General features: G+C 39.8%; 1 long non-coding RNA gene across 1 annotated transcript; it reads right to left on the reverse strand.

The window, feature by feature from the left end:
• Positions 1–545: 545 nt before the first annotated feature.
• On the reverse strand, positions 546–5,722 carry LOC139274884 (uncharacterized). The gene is made up of 2 exons (XR_011595634.1): positions 5,383–5,722; positions 546–2,764 (listed from the first exon to the last, which is right to left on the reverse strand). It is a non-coding gene; the product is annotated as an uncharacterized lncRNA (long non-coding RNA).
• Positions 5,723–6,547: the final 825 nt, after the last annotated feature.

The following is a 6,547-nucleotide window of genomic DNA, read 5'->3' on the forward strand; positions in this document are numbered from 1 at the left end:
TGCTATTTCTGGCCAATTTGTATGCCACTTCCTTGGCTTTAATACTATCCCTGATTTCACTTGATAGCCACGGTTGAGCCACCTTCCCTTTTTTATTTTTACGCCAGACAGGAATGTACAATTGTTGTAGTTCATCCATGTGGTCTCTAAATGTCTGCCATTGCCCATCCACAGTCAACCCCTTAAGTATCATTCGCCAATCTATCCTAGCCAATTCACACCTCATACCTTCAAAGTTACCCTTCTTTAAGTTCTGGACCATGGTCTCTGAATTAACTGTTTCATTCTCCATCCTAATGCAGAATTCCACCATATTATGGTCACTCTTCCCCAAGGGGCCTCGCACAACGAGATTGCTAATTAATCCTCTCTCATTACACAACACCCCGTCTAAGATGGCCTGCCCCCCTAGTTGGTTCCTCGACATATTGGTCTAGAAAACCATCCCTTATGCACTCCAGGAAATCCTCCTCCACCATATTGCTTCCAGTTTAGTTAGCCCAATCTATATGCATATTAAAGTCACCCATGATAACTTCTGCACCTTTATTGCATGTAGATGTTCCTTTAATTGATAGATTTACTTGTGCTCAAGGAAAAGTCTCACAGAATCAAAGGCTCTGCGAAGACTTCTACAGAGGTTCAAAAACACATCATTCTTATACAGACAACAGAAACTATAGTTCCATTACGTGTGTCAGTTCTGCCCTTGCGGTCAGCAAATACCGATAAGGAATTATTCAATCACTTTAATTAACACTACATCCTTGCTTCTTAGTCTCTACATATCCATACGGCCTTTATCTAATGCTTCTAATATTCTGCACCGTGACAGTTATTGCTCGGGAGTATAATTCTAACATATCCTGACATTCTTTCTGTTAGGGAGGGTACATTCAAGATTTCCTCGCTCACACAGATGGCCCCCATTCTTCTAAATTAATTGGCTATCAATCAAGGTTAACATGTTTATACAGGAGCAGGCTGTCTGCTGCGGGGACTTCTGGAAGGACTGAGACTCCATTTTGTTTTACTGCAAAAGCGTACATTTAACAGAAAGTGTAACTTTAAAAGTACATTTCCACATTCCCTCCTTTTGTCCTTTATAAGGACAACTTAATTCATTCTAATACTGCACAGTCTTTCTATTTCCATTTCCACACAGTAGTTGTTGCTACCATAATCGTAGCAGTGGTTTCGGTTGGTAATATTGTTTCTCCCAACCTGGCGCAGCAGCACTTAACTAATACAAACAAAAGGTATAAGGCAAAGATTATCAGCAAGAACATCATCAAACCCTGTACCAAGGATTTTCCCAGGGATCCCAGCCATCCGGATACCCAATTCCACAAGGTGGGCAAGAGTTGTTTGTACTCTATCACCCTCTTCCTAATATATTCAGCTAGATTGCTGATCTCTTCTGAATTATCCGGGATGTACGTACAGCATTCTTCACCAATTAACGCGCATGTCCCTCCCTCCTTGACTAGGAGATAATCTAGGGCCATATGATTTTGGAGAGCCACCATTCGAATGGCTACCATTTCATCATTTACCTTTTCTAAGGTCTGGGAAGTTGTTTTGGCTACTGATTCTACTAGATTAGCCAGTTCCCGTAATTGCCATTCGTTCTATGATATTCCATAGGATGGTATCATTTCCTCGGCTATTTCATTTAACCATGTCAAATCCCGTTTAGGTCTCTGGCTTTCATAGGCATCCTTTAGAGTCTTTGTTGTCCTAATAAAGGGTATCACATATCCTAAATAACAGGACTCCATTCAGTTGGCTGGTAACCATGGGTAGGCTTTATGGCCACAAATAAAGTAAGTGCAATTATAGGACGTCAGTCTCTGGTCCTTCCATGCCATCCATACTCGAGTGGTCTCCCCGTCCCACCTTTTACCTGAGGTTTTATTAAGGACCATAGTCCAGTTTAAGGTTGCTATCTTTCTCCCGTCAGCATGATTTGTTGTGGCTTGCCATTTAATCATTTGGGGACACTTGCTGCATCCCACTTCTGGTCCTTTAGTTTCATCACTTACTAAGCATATTATACCTTCAGGATTTCCTTTCCCAGGGGTAATACTTAGGAAGGGTGGTTGACGGCTATTACTATAATTTGGCTGGTACCATCTCTGGAAGGTTGTAAGATTATATCCTGCTGACGTCCATTCTGTTAGATCCTTTGTTTCTGACACCTTAGTTAAGTTTGTCCTATTTCGCACTATTAACCATTCTGCCATTTCTGATTCATTAAAGGGAACGGATCTTAGGGGAATACCCCCTTCGGAGTGGACAGGTCCATGGGAACATATCCAACAGTCAGACAAGTTCTTTCTTGTGCATACTTATGACTCAGTGCCAAAAATACACTTTCCTGTAGTTCCCTTTGTTCGTGTTTCCGTACCCCTGGTTCTGTCAATGGCACAAGGCACAATCCTGTTGAGCATAGGTATAGATCAAAGGTATAGATCAAAGATTATCAGCAAGAATATGATCAGTCCCCATAGTCCATACAGTTCCTTATTCATTCCTCCTTGTCGGTGCCCTTTTGCAATGGGATGCATGCATCCAAGTTGGTCTTTCTTTTATCTTTATTGCAGTATTAGTTGTCAGCATGACCTGGTATGGTCCTTCAAACCTTGGTTGTAGGCTGCTTTTTCTTTTAAAAGTTTTGATGTAAACGAAATGTCCGGGCTCCAGATTATGACACTTTCCTTCTGCTGGTTCGACCTGGGCTTCTTTTACCTGTAAATGAAAGCTGGAAATACATTTGGTTAGTGCAATACAATAATTCAACATATTTTCTTCCATTTTATGGATGTCCATTTGTTCTGCCGTAAACGGTGTAGTAAAAGGTGGTCGTTGGGGATGTCCCATAACTATCTCATGCGGTGACAAGCCTGTTGTTCTGTTAGTTGTAGATCGAATTATCATCAAGGCTAAGGGCAGCAGTTCTACCCATTTTAGTCCAGTGTCATTCCACAGTTTCGCCAGCTTATTTTTAAGCATTCCATTATATCTTTCAACAACTCCGGCTGATTGTGGATGGTAACTGCAATGAAAACGTTGGTCGATCTGTAAGGCATTTCACATTTCTTTTATAAAGTGTGATTCATTATCACTAGAAAACTTTGCGGGAATTCCGAAGCGTGGTATGATTTCTTTTAACAAAAATTTAGCGACAGTAGTGGCATTGGCCTTTTAACATGGAAAGGCTTCAATCCATCTAGAGAACACATCACCAAAACTAATACACACTTAAATCCCATACACATAGGTAATTCAACAAAATCCATTTATAAATGTACAAAAGGCCCCATTGGATTTGGGTGGGAGGCAGACTCTACTTTTTCCGTTTTACCTGGATTCATTGTCTGAAAGGTAACACAATTTTCACAGATTTGTTTTGCAACTGCCGAAATACCTGGTGCATACCAAGTTGCCAAAATATAATCTGCCACTCCCCTTTTGTAGTATTTGTATTTGTTTTGCAATTGTTGGATCACAAAATGGTAATATTGTTTTTTTTTAAATCGGACTTCTCATTTATGCTTACAGTGATTTACAAATCACAGAATGCAAAGTACTTGTTTTATAATTGTGTGCCCAACTTCTGGTTTAGAAGCCGAACATCAAAAACTCCAATCTTTTGCTCTGTAACTTCAATTTATGATACTGTGTCTCATAAATTACAACCTTTTAAGCTATAGCTCCTGACTCAGTAGTTGTGTAATTTTATTAAAAAGGCTTCCAAACCCAAGATTTTTCTCATACATCCAAAATGTTTATCAAGGAGAATCACTTGAAATATCTCAAATTCCAATTTAAATATTTTACTGCCAATTTTAAAATTTAAAATCTCTTTCCTGAGCTTGAAGCTTTCGTGTCAAGGTTTTACACAAAGGGCAATAGGAGTGTACTCCCCCAGCCTGCAGCCTCGAGAGACCACGCATGTTTTTTTAAAAATGCATCACAACTTCCCTTCTCTGTTCTTTATCTCATTCCTAGACTAAATTTATGTCTTTCAACCCAATGTAATCAATGATTGCGTGTTTTCTTTCGACAAGTAAGTGAGCGTGTCAAAATTTATTTTTTTATTTGTTTTTTTTTAAACCAATAGGACCACATTTTTTTTAATCTTCTGCTCAACAAACATATCCTTTGTTCATTTCCTAGCTCCGTAACTTATCATCCGAATAAATCCACACCTGCGTTTCTAACTTAAAATGTAATACAAGAAGGTTCACATTCTTAAACTTCCCACATACAGGACAACACTATGAAGGGTTAAAAAACTTTCCTTTGTTTGAAAAGGTGGGTGGAGCTAAAACAAACAGACAACTCCATTCCTTCCCAAACAGGCTTTCATTCATTCCACAGTCAAAATCACACAAGTACTCTCATTCAAAAACAGACATTCACAAAAATCTCTCTTCATTCAACAAAGCTTATTATTTGGCCAGCTATATTTTTGGATCCATATACATGATTGATTAACTTTCTCTGTTATTTTTTTCGTGGGCTCGAAGAATCGGAACCCAGGCCCCTTTTTATTACTTTATTTTTCCCCTGGGGCTTTGTTTATAAGACACTCCTCTACATGTTGTTCTCTCTAAATTAAATGAACCATCGGGTGGAAATGGCCTGTTTTCACCCTTAGTCCACTTTACCCATTTTTTTTTAGGTGATCAATTGAAGACTGACCACAATTCTGGAGCATGAAATAGGCTGGTGTACCTTTTGGTGGTGGTTTACTTGCTCCAGCACCCATTCTGGATGATTAAGATTTTCTACAGTTTCTGATCACACAATCCTTTCGGTCAACGAGTTCTCTACGCCCATTTCTCCTGGCCGTTACGTGGCCTGAAAAGGCTCTTAATTCGGGCTCAATCTGGGTGTGTGAGATATATTGACATTTACCAACCGTAGTTGATCAATCAGTTACTGTTTCCTTTCTCAATCAATTTTTGTTTTTCCGAATCACAATTTTCCCTAGTGACTCTTCCCGTTTCGTTAATTACAATATCGCACAAAAGTACTGAACACAACAGTATAACAAGGACAATTAAGACAAACAACATCCATGCAGATATACAAATCATGACCTTAAACTCTATCTAAACATATAGTCAATTCTCAATCTGTGTTTTACGCCACTACAGACTGAGTCCTTAACTTATCTAAAATCTAAAATATCTCTTCCCTCGGCGCAGTACACTCATACTGCCACGCTTCGGATCAATATTATCTACGATATCTCTTCCCTCGGCGCTGTACACTCGTACTGCCACGCTTTGGATCAATATCTGGTCCTCTCTTTCAAGACTCTGATCCTCCCTTTCAAGGATTCTTTTTTGATCGGTAGCGCTCTTTTACCTTATACTAATGAAGATCTCCCCGGGCTGTTTCCAGATCAGATATTTTCAGCATTAGATCCCTTCTGCCTTCAAGCCGAGGAGGAAATGATTAAAAATAACTTTAGCTCTTAAATGTTGAGTCTCGTAGATCGTAGTACCTCCACTGTGGACAACAGATTACATATGCGGTTCAACAGTAAAGAGACCCTTTGCGAGCAAAAGGCTCACCTTATTCTGGCCAGTTAAGCCCTTCACTGAAGAGGCACTATGTCCGTTTACTCACAGAGTAGAGGGTAAGCGATCTCGGTGGAACCTCCAAGAAACAGTTGAAATCTCAACTCTCAACTTAACTAAAATAAATGAAACTCTGACATAAGCAGCTCTGGTAGATGTTCCTTTAATTGATAGATTTACTTGTATACAAGGAAAAGTCTCACAGAATCAAAGACTCTGCGAAGACTTCTACAGAGGTTCAAAAACACATCATTCTTATACAGTCAACAGACAAAGAAACTATGGTTCCATCACGTGTATCAGTTCTGCCCTTGCGGTCAGCAAATACCGATAAGGAATTCTTCAATCACTTTAATTAACCCTACATCCTTGCTTCTTAGTCTCTACATATCTATACGGCCTTTATCTAATGCTTCTAATGTTCTGCACCACGACAGTTATTGCGAGGGAGTATAATTCTAACATATCCTGACATTCTTTCTGTTAGGGAGGGTACATTCAAGGTTCCCGCGCTCACACAGATGGCCCCCATTCTTCTAAATTAATTGGCTATCAATCAAGGTGAACATGTTTATACAGGAGCAGGCTGTCTGCTGCGGGGACTTCTGGGAGGACTGAGACTCCGTTTTGTTTTACTACAAAAGGATATATTTAACAGAAAATGTAACTTTAAAAGTAAATTTCCACAGTTCTTGCGTAAAATGTTCCTTGCGGTTGTAGACATGTACTCCAAGTAAATTGAATGTGAGATAATGTCGGCTAGCACGTCCGTTGCCACTACTGAAAGCCTGCGGGCCATTTTTGCCACACACGGCTTACCCGATGTCCTGATGAGTGACAACGGGCCATGTTTTACCAGTGCTGAGTTCAAAGAATTAATGACCCATAACGGGATCAAACATGTTACATCTGCCCCATTTAAACCAGCGTCCAATGATCAGTGCAAACCA

Source organism: Pristiophorus japonicus, chromosome 10, assembly GCF_044704955.1.
Source record: "Pristiophorus japonicus isolate sPriJap1 chromosome 10, sPriJap1.hap1, whole genome shotgun sequence".
NCBI classification, from domain to species: Eukaryota; Metazoa; Chordata; class Chondrichthyes; family Pristiophoridae; genus Pristiophorus; species Pristiophorus japonicus.